The 26298-nt window shown below is 44.6% G+C and overlaps 1 long non-coding RNA gene across 1 annotated transcript; it reads right to left on the bottom strand.

Annotated features, from left to right (window-relative positions):
- Nucleotides 1-1620: 1620 nt before the first annotated feature.
- Nucleotides 1621-25355, bottom strand: LOC139540269 (uncharacterized). Its single transcript, XR_011668143.1, has 3 exons — nt 25061-25355; nt 24544-24870; nt 1621-4650 (listed from the first exon to the last, which is right to left on the bottom strand). It is a non-coding gene; the product is annotated as an uncharacterized lncRNA (long non-coding RNA).
- Between the last annotated feature and the right edge of the window lie 943 nt (nt 25356-26298).

Here is a 26298-nt window from a genome sequence, read left to right as displayed (position 1 = left end):
GATATTGGCTATAATACAATATACAGATTTTGATTAAACAGGCATCTGCTTACCTTTTAGTTTCGAGCTCTTTTGATCAGTTTCCTGGGTGAGTTGAATCGCGATTCTCCTTCAAAACAGGTCACCTCTCCTTCTCGAATCTTTCTCCCACGCGTCTCCTGTCTGATCAACTTTCTATTGGACCGAATTCAAAGATGTCTTAACCATCCTCTGCTTACCAAGTTTCTGTTGATAAAACGTTTACTGGAGACAGGAGAACAAGTGGAGACATAGGACGAGGTGGATAATTGTATAATAAGGCAGGTTTATTCAAGTGTCAAAATATTAGGCAAAGCGTGCAGCACGGCTCCTTCTGTCTGATTCGTATGGAATCGTCAGGAAAAGAGGCAGTTTAAACAGTTGTACAGTTTTATATAGGCAACAAGCAAAGTAGGTTGATCTGGTAGTCTGGCCTTCCGATTTGTCGATCTGGGTCTTGGGTAGTCCTGATCAGGCCTGATGTCGACATTCCATTGGCTCTTCCCACAGTCCTTTGTCTTGTGCTCCAACCTTGAGTTGTGTGTGTCTATAATTGTCATGGGGGAGGGGAGTTGTGTGTGTCGGTGGTTGTCGTCTAATGAGATCAGCATATGTCCAAGAGAAAGAGGGGTTGTGTGCATGTTGTGTCAACTATAGCTAATGTTGAGAAGTTGTTAAAACAAGTTACCAATATCTAATACAATTTCTTACATAGGTCAAAATAATTTGGTCAAGAACGCTCTAGATAACATGAAAACAACCTAACCAGCTCTGCTATGGCGAATAAAATGGTCAGAATTAAGTGTTCTCTCGTTTGTGTCTAGAAGTAGATGGCTAGCTTGCTAGCTAACTTTAGTCAGTTAGCTTGGGTGCTTGGTTGGGACAAGCATGCATTGGCAGGCAAGCTGCAGAAGGAAGAGGCTACACTTCCCCATCGTTTATCAGTGCAATTTTGACGGCCATCTAGCTGAAAAAGTTTGAGGGTTTATCTAATATTCCTTCTTTAGATTTTAGCTCATCTTGCTCTGGCTAGCATTAGTTGTTGATCTTGATGTGCATAACTGAGGGAGAGAGAGCCTACCTCCCGTGGTGTTTACATATTTGCAGAAATCAATTCAGGTGTATTTTGTGGCTTTTGGTGAAAATGTTCTAATGATCAAAAGTCACCTTGTTGCAACTGTCTGTAAACAGACAGTCCAGTTCAAAGTGAATGATGGCAGGCCCTTGTGGCAAATGGTTTGTTTGTATAAAGGCCTACTGCACTGTAGCTCTGATTGGCTATAGCACACCTGTCTGTGTAGACTCCGGTCCTGGACAAGACAGATGTTTTTAGTCTGTTATATTTACTGCAGTGTCTATTAATTGTCCAAACGCAAGGCCACTATATTGATATTGAATTCTCACAATTATATATATTTTTTAACCTAAGTGTCATATTCTTCTTGGGGGTGTATATGAACAGCTTTTAATAATATTTCATGTTGCTAAAATGCTGTCAGTTCCACATTAAATGCAAAAAACTTAAACTTGTCTCGGCCTCGCCCCCCCCCCCCCCCGGTCTTGACTCCTACTCCCCCCCCCCCCTCCTCGATTTGCTCCGATTAGAAGATTAGATTAGAAGATTAGAAGATCCCATAGAATCAATTGTATTCTTCTGTCTAACTGATCTATTTACCAGTACAGTATCCTACTTTAGACTATATTTTATTCCATTGATAGGAAGGAGCTTTTCCAGTACCATTGTGCATCCTTTTCAGCAAGACCAACCTACACGAAGTGCTTAAACCAGGAAAAATGTGCAGTTTTACAGCTAATGTCCTGCAATTCTACACATTTTCCATTTGTTGGAGAGAAATGTTTACAGTTTTTAATATGATATCTGAGTGAGAGTGACTAACAAAATCAATGGGGGCCCCACAGTTTGAAATTTGACCATGATTACTACAAGTTTAGTTTAATAAAGGCCAAGTGCTCTAACTTTCCTCCCTCATGATGCCATCTATTTTGTGAAGTGCACCAGTCCGTTTTGCAGCAAAGCACTCCCAAAACATGATGCTGCCACCCCTGTGCTTCACGGTTAGGATGGTGTTCTTCAGCTTGCAAGTCTCCTCCTTTTTACTCCAAACATAACGATGGTCATTATGGCCAAAAAGTTATATTTTTGTTTCATCAGACCAGAGGATATTTCTCTAAAAAGTATGATCTTTGTCCCCAAGTGCAGTTGCAAACCGTAGTCTGTCTTTTTTTATGGCGGTTTTGGAGCATTGGCTTCTTCCTTGCTGAGCGGCCATTCAGGTTATGTCAATATAGGACTCGTTTTACTGTGGATATACATACTTTTGTACCTGTTTCCTCCAGCATCTTCACAATTTTTTCAATCTTCCAATTTTTCTTCTGAGGTCTTGGCTGATTTCTTTGGATTTTCCCATGATGTCAAGCAAAAAGGCACTGAGTTTGAAGGTAGGCCTTGATATATATCCACAGGTACACCTCCAATTGACCCAAATGATGTCAATTAGCCTATCAGAAGCTTCTAAAGCCATGACATCATTTTCTGGAATGTTCCAAGCTGTTTAAAGGCACAGTCAACTTAGTGTATGTTAACTTCTGACCCATTGGAATTGTGATACAGTGAATTATAAGTGAAATAATCTGTCTGTAAACAATTGTTGGAACAATGACTTGTCATGCACAAAGTAGATGTCCTAACCAACTTGCCAAAACTATAGTTTTTTTACAAGAAATGTGTGGAGTGGTTGAAAAATGTGTTTTAATGACTCCAACCTAAGTGTATGTAAACTTCCGACTTCAACTGTATGTTTGTGTTTGTGCTGTAGGTGAGAGATCTTTCAGCTTAAGTTAATGTTTTGTTCATTTATATTTCAGCGTCTATTACAATTATTCATGTGGCTTAAAAGTCTTATCAATTTGGATAGGCTTCTTGACTTATTGCTCTTAGGTACAGAACCTGATCCTATCTCCTCTCTTGCTCCTTCTGTCTTATAGGCAGAAACTCAAACAGGATGTTCCTGTGACGAGAACCATTCAACGCTGGTCCGACCAATCGGAAGCCACGCTTCAAGGTTGTTTTGATCACGTGGCCTGGAATATGTTCCGGTCAGCCTCAGAGAACAACATCGACCTATACGCTGACTCGGTGAGTGTGTTTATAAAGTGCATTGGAGATGCTGTACCCACTGTAACTATTAAAACCTACCCTAACCAGAAACTGGATGGATGGCGGCATTTGGGCAAAATTGAAAGCGCAAACTACCGCATTTAAACATGGAAAGAGGTCTGGGAATATGTCTGAATATAAACAGTGTAGCTATTCCCTCCACAAGGCAATCAAACAAGCGAAACGCCAGTACAGGGACAAGGTGGAGTCGCAGTTCAACGGCTCAGACTTGAGACACATGTGGCAGGGTCTACAGGAAATCACGGACTACAAAAAGAAATCCAGCCAAATCACGGACACTGACGTCACACTTCCAGACAAACTAAACACCTTCTCTGCCCACTTTGAGGATAATACAGTGCCACCGTCGCGGCCCGTTAACAAGGACTGCGCCCCCCCTCTCCTTCGCCGTGGCTGATGTGAGTAAAAATATTTAAACGTGTTAACCCTCGCAAGGCTGCTGGCCCAGACGGCATCCCTAGCCGCGTCCTCAAAGCATGTGCAGACCAGCTGGCTGGTTTATTTACGGACATATTCAAGCTTCTCTCTCAAGGCCATCAGACTGCCTAACAGCAAATCACTAACGCCAAGGCTGCTGCCTACATTGAGACCTGATCACTAGTCACTTTATAAAATGCACTCTAAATAATGTTTACATAACTCATATCACATGTATTTACTGTATTTTATACCATCTACTGCACCTTGCCTATGCCACTCGGCCATCGCTCATCCATATACTTACATATTCTTATTCCATCACTTTAGATTTGTGTGTATTAGGTAGTTGTTAGGGAATTGTTAAATGACTTGTTAGATATTATTGCACTGTCGGAAATAGAAGCACAAGCGTTTCGCTACACTCGCATTAACATCTGCTAACCATGTGTATGTGACAAATAAAAATGTATTTGCGTCCACATCTCCAAGTACAAATCAGCGAATCATACTGCAGTCATCTGACTGCTCCATATCAAAGTCAAGCTGCAAGATAATAAAATAACAAAGGAATACAACATCATCCTTGCACTAAGCTGTAAACTCTTATATAATTGTAATTTCAGCAAAAAATGTGACATGTGCAGCAACAGTATTGCAGTCTGTTGCTGTTATTATTGTTGTTATGGTTGCATCAAAGTGAGTAACACATTCTTTCCAGTACAGGTAAACTGATCCCATCCACACCAGAGACCGTATTCATGATTCCACTGGGAGCGATCAGAGATCTGGGGAAATCCCTTCGGTCACAATGGCCTTGCACAGGACAATACACAAAATATTAAAGCCCCCTCTGCCTAAGAGGTATAGGTCAACATGTGTCACCTTGACAACATGATCCTGGGGGACATAGATGACCCAGTGGCAGTCAGAGTTGTTGCTGTAGGATTGTGGGTAGTTGAAACTCTGAACGGCCCTCTGATCCTGGACTAGTGCCACGGTGCCACATCCCGACGCTGCACAAACACAAAGGACATATTATTAGCCACAAGCCCTGCCTGTGGCTCTACACGCACCCTGTCGCACACTTAACCCTCGACAATACATGTGCCTCCGTACAACACAAACACTGTCAGCCAGCCATCTTGGCTCCTGTTTCTGACCTACGTGGTGGTGTAGTTACAGTAGAGGAGTTTGTGTTTTATCACAGACCCTCTGCACCTCATTGCCGGGTCATGGGACTACTGTGTGCCCCTTGGATGCGCTGTAACTATGGGAGAGTCAGCTATAGAATTTGGAATTAGAATTCAGTTAGCCCCATGAGGATGTGTGTGTATACATACTTGCACATGTCTGACTAGCAGCACTTGGAGGGTGTGTGGCTCACAAGGTGGAGGGCTCTGCTAGGATTGAAAGAGAGTAGGGAGCCTATCCATTGTTAGGAACTCTGAGGGACTAGACACATCCTGTCATCAGGCAGGGTGATGAAACATGAGACCCAGCACATAGCTCTGCCAAACAACGTACGGTACTCTATCATCAAGTCACGAACACAATACACAGGTATTTGCAGTACAAACAGAGAACTAAATAATTATTTAGCAGAAAACAAATGCTATGAGGATCCAGCCATCAGTGTCAGTCTGTCATCTTTATAATCAAAAAACACACGTTTTGACATACAGCACTTCTGCAATGGTAACTGGTTTAATGTTCTGTTAACTCTGAGAGATGTTCTATCCCTGGGGTGAGTGGGGTTAGCCTTGGCGAGCCAAGCATGCATGGCCTGACATAGCGGTTACACCTCGGAATCTAACAACAAATCCGCTTCCTGTTCCACTGCCATCAGACACAAAGTGGAGGCCTTGTGGGAATCGATTAGCACTGGGGCTAAGGGGGGGGGGGGGCTGCCACAGAACCTTTCTACAAGAAAGCAGTGGTGTAAAAATACTTAAGTACTTTAAAGTATTTTTACTTAAGTCGTTTTTTGGGGGGGTATCTGTACATTACTTTACTATTCATATTTTTTACTTTTACTTCACTACATTCCTAAAGAATATAATGTACATTTTACCCCATACATTTCCCTGACACCCAAAAGTACTCTTTACGTTTCAAATGCTTATCAGGACAGGAAAATGGCCCAATTCACACACTTCTCAAGAGAACATCCCTGGTTATCCCTACTGCCTCTGATCTGACGGACTCACTAAAACGCAAATGCTTCATTTGTAAATGATGTCTGAGTGTTGGAGTGTGCACCTGGCTATCTGTAAATGATGTCTGAGTGTTGGAGTGTGCACCTGGCTATCTGTAAATGATGTCTGAGTGTTGGAGTGTGCACCTGGCTATCTGTAAATGATGTCTGAGTGTTGGAGTGTGCACCTGGCTATCTGTAAATGATGTCTGAGTGTTGGAGTGTGCCCCTGGCTATCTGTAAATGATGTCTGAGTGTTGGAGTGTGCACCTGGCTATCTGTAAATGATGTCTGAGTGTTGGAGTGTGCACCTGGCTATCTGTAAATAATGTCTGAGTGTTGGAGTGTGCACCTGGCTATCTGTAAATGATGTCTGAGTGTTGGAGTGTGCACCTGGCTATCTGTAAATGATGTCTGAGTGTTGGAGTGTGCCCCTGGCTATCTGTAAATGATGTCTGAGTGTTGGAGTGTGCACCTGGCTATCTGTAAATGATGTCTGAGTGTTGGAGTGTGCACCTGGCTATCTGTAAATGATGTCTGAGTGTTGGAATGTGCACCTGGCTATCTGTAAATGATGTCTGAGTGTTGGAGTGTGCACCTGGCTATCTGTAAATGATGTCTGAGTGTTGGAGTGTGCACCTGGCTATCTGTAAATGATGTCTGAGTGTTGGAGTGTGCCCCTGGCTATCTGTAAATGATGTCTGAGTGTTGGAGTGTGCACCTGGCTATCTGTAAATGATGTCTGAGTGTTGGAGTGTACCCCTGGCTATCTGTAAATGATGTCTGAGTGTTGGAGTGTGCACCTGGCTATCTGTAAATGATGTCTGAGTGTTGGAGTGTGCACCTGGCTATCTGTAAATGATGTCTGAGTGTTGGAGTGTGCACCTGGCTATCTGTAAATGATGTCTGAGTGTTGGAGGGTGCACCTGGCTATCTGTAAATGATGTCTGAGTGTTGGAGTGTGCACCTGGCTATCTGTAAATGATGTCTGAGTGTTGGAGTGTGCACCTGGCTATCTGTAAATGATGTCTGAGTGTTGGAGTGTGCACCTGGCTATCTGTAAATGATGTCTGAGTGTTGGAGTGTGCACCTGGCTATCTGTAAATTATGTCTGAGTGTTGGAGTGTGCCCCTGGCTATCTGTAAATGATGTCTGAGTGTTGGAATGTGCCCCTGGCTATCTGTAAATGATGTCTGAGTGTTGGAGTGTGCCCTGGCTATCTGTAAATGATGTCTGAGTGTTGGAGTGTGCACCTGGCTATCTGTAAATGATGTCTGAGTGTTGGAGTGTGCACCTGGCTATCTGTAAATGATGTCTGAGTGTTGGAGTGTGCACCTGGCTATCTATAAATGATGTCTGAGTGTTGGAGTGTGCACCTGGCTATCTGTAAATGATGTCTGAGTGTTGGAGTGTACCCCTGGCTATCTGTAAATGATGTCTGAGTGTTGGAGTGTACCCCTGGCTATCTGTAAATGATGTCTGAGTGTTGGAGTGTGCACCTGGCTATCTGTAAATGATGTCTGAGTGTTGGAGTGTGCACCTGGCTATCTGTAAATGATGTCTGAGTGTTGGAGTGTACCCCTGGCTATCTGTAAATGATGTCTGAGTGTTGGAGTGTACCCCTGGCTATCTGTAAATGATGTCTGAGTGTTGGAGTGTGCACCTGGCTATCTGTAAATGATGTCTGAGTGTTGGAGTGTGCACCTGGCTATCTGTAAATGATGTCTGAGTGTTGGAGTGTGCACCTGGCTATCTGTAAATGATGTCTGAGTGTTGGAGTGTACCCCTGGCTATCTGTAAATGATGTCTGAGTGTTGGAGTGTGCACCTGGCTATCTGTAAATGATGTCTGAGTGTTGGAGTGTACCCCTGGCTATCTGTAAATGATGTCTGAGTGTTGGAGTGTGCACCTGGCTATCTGTAAATGATGTCTGAGTGTTGGAGTGTGCACCTGGCTATCTGTAAATGATGTCTGAGTGTTGGAGTGTGCACCTGGCTATCTGTAAATGATGTCTGAGTGTTGGAGTGTGCACCTGGCTATCTGTAAATGATGTCTGAGTGTTGGAGTGTGCACCTGGCTATCTGTAAATGATGTCTGAGTGTTGGAGTGTGCACCTGGCTATCTGTAAATGATGTCTGAGTGTTGGAGTGTGCACCTGGCTATCTGTAAATTATGTCTGAGTGTTGGAGTGTGCCCCTGGCTATCTGTAAATGATGTCTGAGTGTTGGAGTGTGCACCTGGCTATCTGTAAATGATGTCTGAGTGTTGGAGTGTGCACCTGGCTATCTGTAAATGATGTCTGAGTGTTGGAGTGTGCACCTGGCTATCTGTAAATGATGTCTGAGTGTTGGAGTGTGCACCTGGCTATCTGTAAATGATGTCTGAGTGTTGGAGTGTGCACCTGGCTATCTGTAAATGATGTCTGAGTGTTGGAGTGTGCACCTGGCTATCTGTAAATGATGTCTGAGTGTTGGAGTGTGCACCTGGCTATCTGTAAATGATGTCTGAGTGTTGGAGTGTGCACCTGGCTATCTGTAAATGATGTCTGAGTGTTGGAGTGTGCCCCTGGCTATCTGTAAATGATGTCTGAGTGTTGGAGTGTGCACCTGGCTATCTGTAAATGATGTCTGAGTGTTGGAGTGTACCCCTGGCTATCTGTAAATGATGTCTGAGTGTTGGAGTGTGCACCTGGCTATCTGTAAATGATGTCTGAGTGTTGGAGTGTGCACCTGGCTATCTGTAAATGATGTCTGAGTGTTGGAGTGTGCACCTGGCTATCTGTAAATGATGTCTGAGTGTTGGAGTGTGCACCTGGCTATCTGTAAATGATGTCTGAGTGTTGGAGTGTGCACCTGGCTATCTGTAAATGATGTCTGAGTGTTGGAGTGTGCACCTGGCTATCTGTAAATGATGTCTGAGTGTTGGAGTGTGCACCTGGCTATCTGTAAATGATGTCTGAGTGTTGGAGTGTACCCCTGGCTATCTGTAAATGATGTCTGAGTGTTGGAGTGTACCCCTGGCTATCTGTAAATGATGTCTGAGTGTTGGAGTGTACCCCTGGCTATTTGTAAATGATGTTGGAGTGTGCACCTGGCTATTTGTAAATGATGTCTGAGTGTTGGAGTGTGCACCTGGCTATTTGTAAATGATGTCTGAGTGTTGGAGTGTGCACCTGGCTATCTGTAAATGATGTCTGAGTGTTGGAGTGTGCACCTGGCTATTTGTAAATGATGTCTGAGTGTTGGAGTGTGCACCTGGCTATCTGTAAATGATGTCTGAGTGTTGGAGTGTGCACCTGGCTATCTGTAAATGATGTCTGAGTGTTGGAGTGTGCACCTGGCTATCTGTAAATGATGTCTGAGTGTTGGAGTGTACCCCTGGCTATCTGTAAATGATGTCTGAGTGTTGGAGTGTGCACCTGGCTATCTGTAAATGATGTCTGAGTGTTGGAGTGTGCACCTGGCAATCTGTAAATGATGTCTGAGTGTTGGAGTGTGCACCTGGCTATCTGTAAATGATGTCTGAGTGTTGGAGTGTGCACCTGGCTATCTGTAAATGATGTCTGAGTGTTGGAGTGTGCACCTGGCTATCTGTAAATGATGTCTGAGTGTTGGAGTGTGCCCCTGGCTATCTGTAAATGATGTCTGAGTGTTGGAGTGTGCACCTGGCTATCTGTAAATGATGTCTGAGTGTTGGAGTGTACCCCTGGCTATCTGTAAATGATGTCTGAGTGTTGGAGTGTACCCCTGGCTATCTGTAAATGATGTCTGAGTGTTGGAGTGTACCCCTGGCTATTTGTAAATGATGTCTGAGTGTTGGAGTGTGCACCTGGCTATTTGTAAATGATGTCTGAGTGTTGGAGTGTGCACCTGGCTATTTGTAAATGATGTCTGAGTGTTGGAGTGTGCACCTGGCTATCTGTAAATGATGTCTGAGTGTTGGAGTGTGCACCTGGCTATTTGTAAATGATGTCTGAGTGTTGGAGTGTGCACCTGGCTATCTGTAAATGATGTCTGAGTGTTGGAGTGTGCACCTGGCTATCTGTAAATGATGTCTGAGTGTTGGAGTGTGCACCTGGCTATCTGTAAATGATGTCTGAGTGTTGGAGTATGCACCTGGCTATCTGTAAATGATGTCTGAGTGTTGGAGTGTGCACCTGGCTATCTGTAAATGATGTCTGAGTGTTGGAGTGTGCACCTGGCTATCTGTAAATGATGTCTGAGTGTTGGAGTGTACCCCTGGCTATCTGTAAATGATGTCTGAGTGTTGGAGTGTACCCCTGGCTATCTGTAAATGATGTCTGAGTGTTGGAGTGTACCCCTGGCTATTTGTAAATGATGTCTGAGTGTTGGAGTGTGCACCTGGCTATTTGTAAATGATGTCTGAGTGTTGGAGTGTGCACCTGGCTATTTGTAAATGATGTCTGAGTGTTGGAGTGTGCACCTGGCTATCTGTAAATTATGTCTGAGTGTTGGAGTGTGCACCTGGCTATTTGTAAATGATGTCTGAGTGTTGGAGTGTGCACCTGGCTATCTGTAAATGATGTCTGAGTGTTGGAGTGTGCACCTGGCTATTTGTAAATGATGTCTGAGTGTTGGAGTGTGCACCTGGCTATCTGTAAATGATGTCTGAGTGTTGGAGTGTGCACCTGGCTATCTGTAAATGATGTCTGAGTGTTGGAGTGTGCACCTGGCTATCTGTAAATGATGTCTGAGTGTTGGAGTGTACCCCTGGCTATCTGTAAATGATGTCTGAGTGTTGGAGTATGCACCTGGCTATCTGTAAATGATGTCTGAGTGTTGGAGTGTGCACCTGGCTATCTGTAAATGATGTCTGAGTGTTGGAGTGTGCACCTGGCTATCTGTAAATGATGTCTGAGTGTTGGAGTGTGCCCCTGGCTATCTGTAAATGATGTCTGAGTGTTGGAGTGTGCACCTGGCTATCTGTAAATGATGTCTGAGTGTTGGAGTGTGCACCTGGCTATCTGTAAATGATGTCTGAGTGTTGGAGTGTGCACCTGGCTATCTGTAAATTATGTCTGAGTGTTGGAGTGTGCACCTGGCTATCTGTAAATGATGTCTGAGTGTTGGAGTGTGCACCTGGCTATCTGTAAATGATGTCTGAGTGTTGGAGTGTGCACCTGGCTATCTGTAAATGATGTCTGAGTGTTGGAGTGTGCACCTGGCTATCTGTAAATGATGTCTGAGTGTTGGAGTGTGCACCTGGCTATCTGTAAATTATGTCTGAGTGTTGGAGTGTGCCCCTGGCTATCTGTAAATGATGTCTGAGTGTTGGAGTGTGCACCTGGCTATCTGTAAATGATGTCTGAGTGTTGGAGTGTACCCCTGGCTATCTGTAAATGATGTCTGAGTGTTGGAGTGTGCACCTGGCTATCTGTAAATGATGTCTGAGTGTTGGAGTGTGCACCTGGCTATCTGTAAATGATGTCTGAGTGTTGGAGTGTGCACCTGGCTATCTGTAAATGATGTCTGAGTGTTGGAGTGTGCACCTGGCTATCTGTAAATGATGTCTGAGTGTTGGAGTGTGCACCTGGCTATCTGTAAATGATGTCTGAGTGTTGGAGTGTGCACCTGGCTATCTGTAAATGATGTCTGAGTGTTGGAGTGTGCACCTGGCTATCTGTAAATGATGTCTGAGTGTTGGAGTGTACCCCTGGCTATCTGTAAATGATGTCTGAGTGTTGGAGTGTACCCCTGGCTATCTGTAAATGATGTCTGAGTGTTGGAGTGTACCCCTGGCTATTTGTAAATGATGTTGGAGTGTGCACCTGGCTATTTGTAAATGATGTCTGAGTGTTGGAGTGTGCACCTGGCTATTTGTAAATGATGTCTGAGTGTTGGAGTGTGCACCTGGCTATCTGTAAATGATGTCTGAGTGTTGGAGTGTGCACCTGGCTATTTGTAAATGATGTCTGAGTGTTGGAGTGTGCACCTGGCTATCTGTAAATGATGTCTGAGTGTTGGAGTGTGCACCTGGCTATCTGTAAATGATGTCTGAGTGTTGGAGTGTGCACCTGGCTATCTGTAAATGATGTCTGAGTGTTGGAGTGTACCCCTGGCTATCTGTAAATGATGTCTGAGTGTTGGAGTGTGCACCTGGCTATCTGTAAATGATGTCTGAGTGTTGGAGTGTGCACCTGGCAATCTGTAAATGATGTCTGAGTGTTGGAGTGTGCACCTGGCTATCTGTAAATTATGTCTGAGTGTTGGAGTGTGCACCTGGCTATCTGTAAATGATGTCTGAGTGTTGGAGTGTGCACCTGGCTATCTGTAAATGATGTCTGAGTGTTGGAGTGTGCCCCTGGCTATCTGTAAATGATGTCTGAGTGTTGGAGTGTGCACCTGGCTATCTGTAAATGATGTCTGAGTGTTGGAGTGTACCCCTGGCTATCTGTAAATGATGTCTGAGTGTTGGAGTGTACCCCTGGCTATTTGTAAATGATGTCTGAGTGTTGGAGTGTGCACCTGGCTATTTGTAAATGATTTCTGAGTGTTGGAGTGTGCACCTGGCTATTTGTAAATGATGTCTGAGTGTTGGAGTGTGCACCTGGCTATCTGTAAATGATGTCTGAGTGTTGGAGTGTGCACCTGGCTATTTGTAAATGATGTCTGAGTGTTGGAGTGTGCACCTGGCTATCTGTAAATGATGTCTGAGTGTTGGAGTGTGCACCTGGCTATCTGTAAATGATGTCTGAGTGTTGGAGTGTGCACCTGGCTATCTGTAAATGATGTCTGAGTGTTGGAGTGTGCACCTGGCTATCTGTAAATGATGTCTGAGTGTTGGAGTGTGCACCTGGCTATCTGTAAATGATGTCTGAGTGTTGGAGTGTGCACCTGGCTATCTGTAAATGATGTCTGAGTGTTGGAGTGTACCCCTGGCTATCTGTAAATGATGTCTGAGTGTTGGAGTGTACCCCTGGCTATCTGTAAATGATGTCTGAGTGTTGGAGTGTACCCCTGGCTATTTGTAAATGATGTCTGAGTGTTGGAGTGTGCACCTGGCTATTTGTAAATGATGTCTGAGTGTTGGAGTGTGCACCTGGCTATTTGTAAATGATGTCTGAGTGTTGGAGTGTGCACCTGGCTATCTGTAAATGATGTCTGAGTGTTGGAGTGTGCACCTGGCTATTTGTAAATGATGTCTGAGTGTTGGAGTGTGCACCTGGCTATCTGTAAATGATGTCTGAGTGTTGGAGTGTGCACCTGGCTATTTGTAAATGATGTCTGAGTGTTGGAGTGTACCCCTGGCTATTTGTAAATGATGTCTGAGTGTTGGAGTGTGCACCTGGCTATCTGTAAATGATGTCTGAGTGTTGGAGTGTACCCCTGGCTATCTGTAAATGATGTCTGAGTGTTGGAGTGTGCACCTGGCTATCTGTAAATGATGTCTGAGTGTTGGAGTGTGCACCTGGCTATCTGTAAATGATGTCTGAGTGTTGGAGTGTGCACCTGGCTATCTGTAAATGATGTCTGAGTGTTGGAGTGTGCACCTGGCTATCTGTAAATGATGTCTGAGTGTTGGAGTGTGCACCTGGCTATCTGTAAATGATGTCTGAGTGTTGGAGTGTGCACCTGGCTATCTGTAAATGATGTCTGAGTGTTGGAGTGTGCACCTGGCTATCTGTAAATGATGTCTGAGTGTTGGAGTGTACCCCTGGCTATCTGTAAATGATGTCTGAGTGTTGGAGTGTACCCCTGGCTATCTGTAAATGATGTCTGAGTGTTGGAGTGTACCCCTGGCTATTTGTAAATGATGTTGGAGTGTGCACCTGGCTATTTGTAAATGATGTCTGAGTGTTGGAGTGTGCACCTGGCTATTTGTAAATGATGTCTGAGTGTTGGAGTGTGCACCTGGCTATCTGTAAATGATGTCTGAGTGTTGGAGTGTGCACCTGGCTATTTGTAAATGATGTCTGAGTGTTGGAGTGTGCACCTGGCTATCTGTAAATGATGTCTGAGTGTTGGAGTGTGCACCTGGCTATCTGTAAATGATGTCTGAGTGTTGGAGTGTGCACCTGGCTATCTGTAAATGATGTCTGAGTGTTGGAGTGTACCCCTGGCTATCTGTAAATGATGTCTGAGTGTTGGAGTGTGCACCTGGCTATCTGTAAATGATGTCTGAGTGTTGGAGTGTGCACCTGGCAATCTGTAAATGATGTCTGAGTGTTGGAGTGTGCACCTGGCTATCTGTAAATTATGTCTGAGTGTTGGAGTGTGCACCTGGCTATCTGTAAATGATGTCTGAGTGTTGGAGTGTGCACCTGGCTATCTGTAAATGATGTCTGAGTGTTGGAGTGTGCCCCTGGCTATCTGTAAATGATGTCTGAGTGTTGGAGTGTGCACCTGGCTATCTGTAAATGATGTCTGAGTGTTGGAGTGTACCCCTGGCTATCTGTAAATGATGTCTGAGTGTTGGAGTGTACCCCTGGCTATTTGTAAATGATGTCTGAGTGTTGGAGTGTGCACCTGGCTATTTGTAAATGATTTCTGAGTGTTGGAGTGTGCACCTGGCTATTTGTAAATGATGTCTGAGTGTTGGAGTGTGCACCTGGCTATCTGTAAATGATGTCTGAGTGTTGGAGTGTGCACCTGGCTATTTGTAAATGATGTCTGAGTGTTGGAGTGTGCACCTGGCTATCTGTAAATGATGTCTGAGTGTTGGAGTGTGCACCTGGCTATCTGTAAATGATGTCTGAGTGTTGGAGTGTGCACCTGGCTATCTGTAAATGATGTCTGAGTGTTGGAGTGTGCACCTGGCTATCTGTAAATGATGTCTGAGTGTTGGAGTGTGCACCTGGCTATCTGTAAATGATGTCTGAGTGTTGGAGTGTGCACCTGGCTATCTGTAAATGATGTCTGAGTGTTGGAGTGTACCCCTGGCTATCTGTAAATGATGTCTGAGTGTTGGAGTGTACCCCTGGCTATCTGTAAATGATGTCTGAGTGTTGGAGTGTACCCCTGGCTATTTGTAAATGATGTCTGAGTGTTGGAGTGTGCACCTGGCTATTTGTAAATGATGTCTGAGTGTTGGAGTGTGCACCTGGCTATTTGTAAATGATGTCTGAGTGTTGGAGTGTGCACCTGGCTATCTGTAAATTATGTCTGAGTGTTGGAGTGTGCACCTGGCTATTTGTAAATGATGTCTGAGTGTTGGAGTGTGCACCTGGCTATCTGTAAATGATGTCTGAGTGTTGGAGTGTGCACCTGGCTATTTGTAAATGATGTCTGAGTGTTGGAGTGTGCACCTGGCTATCTGTAAATGATGTCTGAGTGTTGGAGTGTGCACCTGGCTATCTGTAAATGATGTCTGAGTGTTGGAGTGTGCACCTGGCTATCTGTAAATGATGTCTGAGTGTTGGAGTGTACCCCTGGCTATCTGTAAATGATGTCTGAGTGTTGGAGTCTGCACCTGGCTATCTGTAAATGATGTCTGAGTGTTGGAGTGTGCACCTGGCTATCTGTAAATGATGTCTGAGTGTTGGAGTGTGCACCTGGCTATCTGTAAATGATGTCTGAGTGTTGGAGTGTGCACCTGGCTATCTGTAAATGATGTCTGAGTGTTGGAGTGTGCCCCTGGCTATCTGTAAATGATGTCTGAGTGTTGGAGTGTGCACCTGGCTATCTGTAAATGATGTCTGAGTGTTGGAGTGTACCCCTGGCTATCTGTAAATGATGTCTGAGTGTTGGAGTGTACCCCTGGCTATCTGTAAATGATGTCTGAGTGTTGGAGTGTACCCCTGGCTATCTGTAAATGATGTCTGAGTGTTGGAGTGTGCACCTGGCTATTTGTAAATGATGTCTGAGTGTTGGAGTGTGCACCTGGCTATTTGTAAATGATGTCTGAGTGTTGGAGTGTGCACCTGGCTATCTGTAAATGATGTCTGAGTGTTGGAGTGTGCACCTGGCTATTTGTAAATGATGTCTGAGTGTTGGAGTGTGCACCTGGCTATCTGTAAATGATGTCTGAGTGTTGGAGTGTGCACCTGGCTATCTGTAAATGATGTCTGAGTGTTGGAGTGTGCACCTGGCTATCTGTAAATGATGTCTGAGTGTTGGAGTGTACCCCTGGCTATCTGTAAATGATGTCTGAGTGTTGGAGTGTGCACCTGGCTATCTGTAAATGATGTCTGAGTGTTGGAGTGTGCACCTGGCTATCTGTAAATGATGTCTGAGTGTTGGAGTGTGCACCTGGCTATCTGTAAATGATGTCTGAGTGTTGGAGTGTGCACCTGGCTATCTGTAAATGATGTCTGAGTGTTGGAGTGTGCACCTGGCTATCTGTAAATGATGTCTGAGTGTTGGAGTGTGCACCTGGCTATCTGTAAATGATGTCTGAGTGTTGGAGTGTGCACCTGGCTATCTGTAAATTATGTCTGAGTGTTGGAGTGTACCCCTGGCTATCTGTAAATGATGTCTGAGTGTTGGAGTGTACCCCTGGCTATCTGTAAATGATGTCTGAGTGTTGGAGTGTACCCCTGGCTATTTGTAAATGATGTCTGAGTGTTGGAGTGTGCACCTGGCTATTTGTAAATGATGTCTGAGTGTTGGAGTGTGCACCTGGCTATTTGTAAATGATGTCTGAGTGTTGGAGTGTGCACCTGGCTATCTGTAAATGATGTCTGAGTGTTGGAGTGTGCACCTGGCTATTTGTAAATGATGTCTGAGTGTTGGAGTGTGCACCTGGCTATCTGTAAATGATGTCTGAGTGTTGGAGTGTGCACCTGGCTATCTGTAAATGATGTCTGAGTGTTGGAGTGTGCACCTGGCTATCTGTAAATGATGTCTGAGTGTTGGAGTGTACCCCTGGCTATCTGTAAATTATGTCTGAGTGTTGGAGTGTGCACCTGGCTATCTGTAAATGATGTCTGAGTGTTGGAGTGTGCACCTGGCTATCTGTCAATGATGTCTGAGTGTTGGAGTGTGCACCTGGCTATCTGTAAATGATGTCTGAGTGTTGGAGTGTGCACCTGGCTATCTGTAAATGATGTCTGAGTGTTGGAGTGTGCACCTGGCTATCTGTAAATGATGTCTGAGTGTTGGAGTGTGCACCTGGCTATCTGTAAATGATGTCTGAGTGTTGGAGTGTGCACCTGGCTATCTGTAAATGATGTCTGAGTGTTGGAGTGTGCACCTGGCTATCTGTAAATGATGTCTGAGTGTTGGAGTGTGCCCCTGGCTATCTGTAAATGATGTCTGAGTGTTGGAGTGTGCACCTGGCTATCTGTAAATGATGTCTGAGTGTTGGAGTGTACCCCTGGCTATCTGTAAATGATGTCTGAGTGTTGGAGTGTACCCCTGGCTATCTGTAAATGATGTCTGAGTGTTGGAGTGTACCCCTGGCTATCTGTAAATGATGTCTGAGTGTTGGAGTGTGCACCTGGCTATTTGTAAATGATGTCTGAGTGTTGGAGTGTGCACCTGGCTATTTGTAAATGATGTCTGAGTGTTGGAGTGTGCACCTGGCTATCTGTAAATGATGTCTGAGTGTTGGAGTGTGCACCTGGCTATTTGTAAATGATGTCTGAGTGTTGGAGTGTGCACCTGGCTATCTGTAAATGATGTCTGAGTGTTGGAGTGTGCACCTGGCTATCTGTAAATGATGTCTGAGTGTTGGAGTGTGCACCTGGCTATCTGTAAATGATGTCTGAGTGTTGGAGTGTACCCCTGGCTATCTGTAAATGATGTCTGAGTGTTGGAGTGTGCACCTGGCTATCTGTAAATGATGTCTGAGTGTTGGAGTGTGCACCTGGCTATCTGTAAATGATGTCTGAGTGTTGGAGTGTGCACCTGGCTATCTGTAAATGATGTCTGAGTGTTGGAGTGTGCACCTGGCTATCTGTAAATGATGTCTGAGTGTTGGAGTGTGCACCTGGCTATCTGTAAATGATGTCTGAGTGTTGGAGTGTGCACCTGGCTATCTGTAAATGATGTCTGAGTGTTGGAGTGTGCACCTGGCTATCTGTAAATGATGTCTGAGTGTTGGAGTGTGCACCTGGCTATCTGTAAATGATGTCTGAGTGTTGGAGTGTGCCCCTGGCTATCTGTAAATGATGTCTGAGTGTTGGAGTGTGCACCTGGCTATCTGTAAATGATGTCTGAGTGTTGGAGTGTACCCCTGGCTATCTGTAAATGATGTCTGAGTGTTGGAGTGTACCCCTGGCTATCTGTAAATGATGTCTGAGTGTTGGAGTGTACCCCTGGCTATCTGTAAATGATGTCTGAGTGTTGGAGTGTGCACCTGGCTATTTGTAAATGATGTCTGAGTGTTGGAGTGTGCACCTGGCTATTTGTAAATGATGTCTGAGTGTTGGAGTGTGCACCTGGCTATCTGTAAATGATGTCTGAGTGTTGGAGTGTGCACCTGGCTATTTGTAAATGATGTCTGAGTGTTGGAGTGTGCACCTGGCTATCTGTAAATGATGTCTGAGTGTTGGAGTGTGCACCTGGCTATCTGTAAATGATGTCTGAGTGTTGGAGTGTGCACCTGGCTATCTGTAAATGATGTCTGAGTGTTGGAGTGTACCCCTGGCTATCTGTAAATGATGTCTGAGTGTTGGAGTGTGCACCTGGCTATCTGTAAATGATGTCTGAGTGTTGGAGTGTGCACCTGGCTATCTGTAAATGATGTCTGAGTGTTGGAGTGTGCACCTGGCTATCTGTAAATGATGTCTGAGTGTTGGAGTGTGCACCTGGCTATCTGTAAATGATGTCTGAGTGTTGGAGTGTGCACCTGGCTATCTGTAAATGATGTCTGAGTGTTGGAGTGTGCACCTGGCTATCTGTAAATGATGTCTGAGTGTTGGAGTGTGCACCTGGCTATCTGTAAATGATGTCTGAGTGTTGGAGTGTACCCCTGGCTATCTGTAAATGATGTCTGAGTGTTGGAGTGTACCCCTGGCTATCTGTAAATGATGTCTGAGTGTTGGAGTGTACCCCTGGCTATTTGTAAATGATGTCTGAGTGTTGGAGTGTGCACCTGGCTATTTGTAAATGATGTCTGAGTGTTGGAGTGTGCACCTGGCTATTTGTAAATGATGTCTGAGTGTTGGAGTGTGCACCTGGCTATCTGTAAATGATGTCTGAGTGTTGGAGTGTGCACCTGGCTATTTGTAAATGATGTCTGAGTGTTGGAGTGTGCACCTGGCTATCTGTAAATGATGTCTGAGTGTTGGAGTGTGCACCTGGCTATCTGTAAATGATGTCTGAGTGTTGGAGTGTGCACCTGGCTATCTGTAAATGATGTCTGAGTGTTGGAGTGTACCCCTGGCTATCTGTAAATGATGTCTGAGTGTTGGAGTGTGCACCTGGCTATCTGTAAATGATGTCTGAGTGTTGGAGTGTGCACCTGGCTATCTGTAAATGATGTCTGAGTGTTGGAGTGTGCACCTGGCTATCTGTAAATGATGTCTGAGTGTTGGAGTGTGCACCTGGCTATCTGTAAATGATGTCTGAGTGTTGGAGTGTGCACCTGGCTATCTGTAAATGATGTCTGAGTGTTGGAGTGTGCACCTGGCTATCTGTAAATGATGTCTGAGTGTTGGAGTGTGCACCTGGCTATCTGTAAATGATGTCTGAGTGTTGGAGTGTGCACCTGGCTATCTGTAAATGATGTCTGAGTGTTGGAGTGTGCACCTGGCTATCTGTAAATGATGTCTGAGTGTTGGAGTGTGCACCTGGCTATCTGTAAATTATGTCTGAGTGTTGGAGTGTACCCCTGGCTATCTGTAAATGATGTCTGAGTGTTGGAGTGTACCCCTGGCTATCTGTAAATGATGTCTGAGTGTTGGAGTGTACCCCTGGCTATTTGTAAATGATGTCTGAGTGTTGGAGTGTGCACCTGGCTATTTGTAAATGATGTCTGAGTGTTGGAGTGTGCACCTGGCTATTTGTAAATGATGTCTGAGTGTTGGAGTGTGCACCTGGCTATCTGTAAATGATGTCTGAGTGTTGGAGTGTGCACCTGGCTATTTGTAAATTATGTCTGAGTGTTGGAGTGTGCACCTGGCTATCTGTAAATGATGTCTGAGTGTTGGAGTGTGCACCTGGCTATCTGTAAATGATGTCTGAGTGTTGGAGTGTGCACCTGGCTATCTGTAAATGATGTCTGAGTGTTGGAGTGTACCCCTGGCTATCTGTAAATGATGTCTGAGTGTTGGAGTGTGCACCTGGCTATCTGTAAATGATGTCTGAGTGTTGGAGTGTGCACCTGGCTATCTGTAAATGATGTCTGAGTGTTGGAGTGTGCACCTGGCTATCTGTAAATGATGTCTGAGTGTTGGAGTGTGCACCTGGCTATCTGTAAATGATGTCTGAGTGTTGGAGTGTGCACCTGGCTATCTGTAAATGATGTCTGAGTGTTGGAGTGTGCACCTGGCTATCTGTAAATGATGTCTGAGTGTTGGAGTGTGCACCTGGCTATCTGTAAATTATGTCTGAGTGTTGGAGTGTACCCCTGGCTATCTGTAAATGATGTCTGAGTGTTGGAGTGTACCCCTGGCTATCTGTAAATGATGTCTGAGTGTTGGAGTGTACCCCTGGCTATTTGTTAATGATGTCTGAGTGTTGGAGTGTGCACCTGGCTATTTGTAAATGATGTCTGAGTGTTGGAGTGTGCACCTGGCTATCTGTAAATGATGTCTGAGTGTTGGAGTGTGCACCTGGCTATTTGTAAATGATGTCTGAGTGTTGGAGTGTGCACCTGGCTATCTGTAAATGATGTCTGAGTGTTGGAGTGTGCACCTGGCTATCTGTAAATGATGTCTGAGTGTTGGAGTGTGCACCTGGCTATCTGTAAATGATGTCTGAGTGTTGGAGTGTACCCCTGGCTATCTGTAAATGATGTCTGAGTGTTGGAGTGTGCACCTGGCTATCTGTAAATGATGTCTGAGTGTTGGAGTGTGCACCTGGCTATCTGTAAATGATGTCTGAGTGTTGGAGTGTGCACCTGGCTATCTGTAAATGATGTCTGAGTGTTGGAGTGTGCACCTGGCTATCTGTAAATGATGTCTGAGTGTTGGAGTGTACCCCTGGCTATCTGTAAATGATGTCTGAGTGTTGGAGTGTGCACCTGGCTATCTGTAAATGATGTCTGAGTGTTGGAGTGTACCCCTGGCTATCTGTAAATGATGTCTGAGTGTTGGAGTGTGCACCTGGCTATCTGTAAATGATGTCTGAGTGTTGGAGTGTGCACCTGGCTATCTGTAAATGATGTCTGAGTGTTGGAGTGTACCCCTGGCTATCTGTAAATTATGTCTGAGTGTTGGAGTGTGCACCTGGCTATCTGTAAATGATGTCTGAGTGTTGGAGTGTACCCCTGGCTATCTGTAAATGATGTCTGAGTGTTGGAGTGTGCACCTGGCTATCTGTAAATGATGTCTGAGTGTTGGAGTGTACCCCTGGCTATCTGTAAATGATGTCTGAGTGTTGGAGTGTACCCCTGGCTATCTGTAAATGATGTCTGAGTGTTGGAGTGTGCACCTGGCTATCTGTAAATGATGTCTGAGTGTTGGAGTGTGCACCTGGCTATCTGTAAATGATGTCTGAGTGTTGGAGTGTACACCTGGCTATCTGTAAATGATGTCTGAGTGTTGGAGTGTACCCCTGGCTATCTGTAAATGATGTCTGAGTGTTGGAGTGTACACCTGGCTATCTGTAAATGATGTCTGAGTGTTGGAGTGTGCACCTGGCTATCTGTAAATGATGTCTGAGTGTTGGAGTGTGCACCTGGCTATCTGTAAATGATGTCTGAGTGTTGGAGTGTACCCCTGGCTATCTGTAAATGATGTCTGAGTGTTGGAGTGTACACCTGGCTATCTGTAAATGATGTCTGAGTGTTGGAGTGTGCACCTGGCTATCTGTAAATGATGTCTGAGTGTTGGAGTGTGCACCTGGCTATCTGTAAATGATGTCTGAGTGTTGGAGTGTACACCTGGCTATCTGTAAATGATGTCTGAGTGTTGGAGTGTGCACCTGGCTATCTGTAAATGATGTCTGAGTGTTGGAGTGTACACCTGGCTATCTGTAAATGATGTCTGAGTGTTGGAGTGTGCACCTGGCTATCTGTAAATGATGTCTGAGTGTTGGAGTGTGCACCTGGCTATCTGTAAATGATGTCTGAGTGTTGGAGTGTGCACCTGGCTATCTGTAAATGATGTCTGAGTGTTGGAGTGTACACCTGGCTATCTGTAAATGATGTCTGAGTGTTGGAGTGTACACCTGGCTATCTGTAAATGATGTCTGAGTGTTGGAGTGTGCACCTGGCTATCCTTAAAAAAAAGAAACAAATGGTGTCGTCAGGTTCTTAATATAAGGAATGTCAAAGGATTTAACTTTTGATTCTTAGGTATATTTTAGCAATTACATTTGATACTGAAGTATGTTTAAAACCAAATACTTTCAGATACTTTTACTCAAGTAGTCATTTTCTATTAAGGTATCTTTACTTTTACTAAAGTATGACAATTGGGTACTTTTTCCACCACTGAGAGAAAGCCAATGTGAGATCAAAGTCAAATCAACCGGTGGGAAGGGTAAATTCCAGGAATTCAAGGAACGTTAATGGACCAGAAACATACAGTGGCAAGAAAAAGTATGTGAACCCTTTGGAATTACCTGGATTTCTGCATAAATTGCAACCTCAACCTACGCAGAAATCCAGGTATTCTGCTGGAATCCAGAATATTCTGCTGGAATTTGACAAAGAATGACACCCTCTGTCACAGTGACCAGCTCACAATATTTGTGGGTCCAGACTCCAAGTAGCCTATTGGTGAGAGATGAGGTTGCATTGACCCTATGTGTGTCTCCCTAGTTTTACCCTTCCCACCGGTTGATTTGGAGGGTTTTGACTTGGACAACAATAGACAAACATAGTGTGCTGAAACTAATAACGCACAAATTGTATTTTTCTTGTCTATATTGAATTCATCATTTAAACATTCACAGTGTAGGTTGGAAAAAGTATGCGAACCCCTAGGCAAATGACTTCTCTAAAAGCTAATTGGAGTCAGGAGTCAGCTAACCTGGAATCCAATCAATGAGAAGAGATTGGCGACGTTGTTCAGAGCTGCCTTGCCCTATAATTATTATTTTTTTAATTAATTGAGTTTGCTATTCACAAGAAGCATTGCCTGATGTGAACCATGCCTCAAACAAAAGATCTCAGAAGAACTAATATTAAGAATTGCTGACTTGCATAAAGCTGGAAAAGGTTACAAAAGTATCTCTAAAAGCCTTGATGTTCAAAGTCCACGGTAAGGCAAATTGTCTATAAATGGAGAAAGTTCAGCACTGTTGCTACTCTCCCTAGGAGTGGCCGTCCAGCAAAGATAACTGCAAGAGCACAGCGCAGAATACTCAATGAGGTTAAGAAGAATCCTAGATTGGCAGCTAAAGACAGAAATGTCTGGAACGTGCTAACATCTCTGTTGACGAGTCTACGACACGTAAAACACTAAACAAGAATGGTGTTCATGGGAGGACACCACGAAAGCCACTGCTGTCCAAAAAAACATTGCTGCACATCTGAAGTTTGCCAAAGTGCACCAGGATGTTGCACAGTGCTACTGGTAAAATATTCTGTGGACAGATGAAACTACAGTTTGGAAGTAACACACAACACTATGTGTGGAGAAGAAAATAAAAAAAGGCACAGCACACCAACATCAAAACCTCATCCCAACTGTCAAGTATGGTGGAGGGAGCATCTTTGCTGCCTCAGTGCCTGGAGAGCTTGCCATCATCGATGGAAAACTTGGGCATTAATTTTATCAAGACATTTTGCAGGAGAATGTAAGGCTATCTGTCCACTAATTGAAGATCAGCAGAAGTTGGGTGATGCAACAGGACAACAACCCAAAACACAGAAGTAAAACAGAATGGCTTCAACAGAAGAAAATACGCCTTCTGGAGTGGCCCAGTCAGTCCTGACCTCAACCTGATTGAGATGCTGTGGCATGACCTCAAGAGAGCGGTTCACACCAGACCTCAAGAATTTTGCTGAACTGAAAAAGTTTTGTAAAGAGGAATGGTCCAAAATCCTGACCGTTGTGCAGGTCTGATCCGCAACTACAGAAAATGTTTGGTTGAGGTTATTACTGCCAAAGGAGGGTCAACCAGTTATTAAATCCAAGGTTTCACACTTTGTCTTGCCACTGTACACACTGTACACTGGGCGCCCAGTGGGCTGTTGTTGTGAGGCATTAAGTGCCTTGCTCAAGGGCACAACAGAGGCAATGGAATCTAGCAACCTGCTGGCTGCCTGCTCGCCTGTTTAACAGCTTGGCTACCTGCTGCCCATGACAGCTGTCAAGTGGTGAGTAAATTGGCCTAAAAGCGTACTTAATTAAAGTGCATTCAAGAAGAGCATTCAATTCAGCACAGCTCTCCCTCCCCTTGTGCAACGGGCCTGTACACTGACACCCACTCGTTGTTGTCGAGTCAGACTAAGGTTTGGGTTTGAGACCCTCACAGGCCTATCCCTCACTGCACAGTCCTTCAGCACAGTACACAATCAGCATCAAATGCACTCTTCAAATACTACAATCATATCATACGGTAAAGGTTAATTGTACAAATTGCATAAGTGAGCTATTGTCTAAATAGAAATGTAGTAGCTAATCAGATGACAAAGAGGATGTGGGCGCAGTTTCAAAACATGCAATGTGGAATTGATGAGAAGAAACACATCTTACTTGACATGGACCTTTGGTTTGGGTTAGCATCTGCTGCTGAACAAAACAAAATAATTTGTTAGACCATCTGTTAAACCAATGAATTAAACAAATCCAGACCTGCATGGCTTACACTGTCTAAAACGTGTTAGATAACCTTCCGAGTTTCGTCTCGATCCAGAGCAGGAGCATCTTGACATCAGTAAAGACCCCCGGGGATCCTATCTTGGCTGGGGACTCGGCCTTGTTGATCCGGCTCCGGCCACAGCCTTTCCCCCAGGAGGTGACCCCCACCATGGCCCAGTGGCCATCCTCTCTGGGGTAGATCAGAAGACCCCCAGAGTCCCACTGGAGATGGGAGAATACAACATTATCTGATAAAGGACCTCTCAAAGGAATGATGGGAAGTCTATGAACAGAGGAACTGTTATGACTGAAAATAACCAGATATCCTCCACCAGACAGAGACCACTGAAGCATAATAACACTTATAGATTTTGACATGCAGAGTCAGACAGCATGCTGTGATGTAGCTTACCTGGCAGGTGTCCTTTCCTCCTCTCTCTAGTCCAGCACACAGCGGGCCTGCTGTGGGGGTCTCAGGGTCTGGAGAACATACTTGCACTTAGCTGGCTCCAGCTGCACCTCTCAGAAAGGCAGGTAGACGACCACCTGAATGTGGATACGGTGGGTTTCCATTAGCCTGATCCCATATCCTTTGGTGCCGTCTTACCAAATCCTTATGGCCATTGTCACACCAACTGCATAAAAGATCTGGGATCAACCTAGGTCTCCATCATCAAAACATCCAGAAAATCCAAGTGAAGAGTCAAGTGCCCATATTGAAGTGCTAGTTTGGAATAAATGTCAAACTGAAGGTAAGGTTAATGTCTGGCCAAAGTCCCCTGCTGAAAAAAAACAGCATATGCTGGTGACCAGTGCTGGTTTTGCTGGTGACCAGCCTTCATTGTGTCATGCTGGTGACCAGCATACTAACAAACTGATCACCAGTGTACCAGCATACCAGCATATGCTGATAACCAGCAAAACTAGCATCAAAGTGCTTAATTATTTAAGACAATACATTACATACAGTGCATTAGGAAAGTATTCAGACCCCTTGACTTTGACATTTTGTTACATTACAGCCTTATTCTACAATGCATTAAATAAAAAAAAATATCAATGTACATACAAAACCCATAATGACAAAGCGAAAACAGGTTTAGAAATGTTTGCTAATTTAGACAAAATATAACACAGAAATACCCTATTTACATAAGTAAGTATTCAGACCCTTTGCTATGAGGCCCCACATTGAGCTCAGGTGCATCCTCTTGTCAAGGATGATCAATGAAATGTTCCTACAACTTGATTGGAGTCCACCTGTGGTAAATTCAATTGATTGGACATGATTTTGAAAGGCACATATCCGTCTTTATAAAGGTCCCACAGTTGACAGTGCATGTCAGCGCCAAACCAAGCCACGAGGTCGAAGGAATTGTCTTAGAGCTCCGAGACAGGATTGTGTCGAGGCACACATCTGCGGAAGGGTACCAAAAAAAATTATGCAGCATTGAAGGTCCCCAAGAAGACAGTGGCCTCCATCATTCCTAAATGGAAGGAGGCCACACCTCAATAAAAGGCACAGGATAAAAGGCACAGGAAAGCCCACTTGGAGTTTGCCAAAAGGCAACTACAGTACTTTCAGACCATGAGAAACAAGATTCTCTGGACTGATGAAACCAAGATGAAACTCTTTGGCCTGAATGTCAA

Source organism: Salvelinus alpinus, chromosome 15 (genome assembly GCF_045679555.1).
Source record: "Salvelinus alpinus chromosome 15, SLU_Salpinus.1, whole genome shotgun sequence".
NCBI lineage: Eukaryota > Metazoa > Chordata > Actinopteri > Salmoniformes > Salmonidae > Salvelinus > Salvelinus alpinus.
The sequence above is the reverse complement of the archived record's forward strand: the minus strand, read 5'-3'. Positions and strand labels throughout refer to the sequence as shown.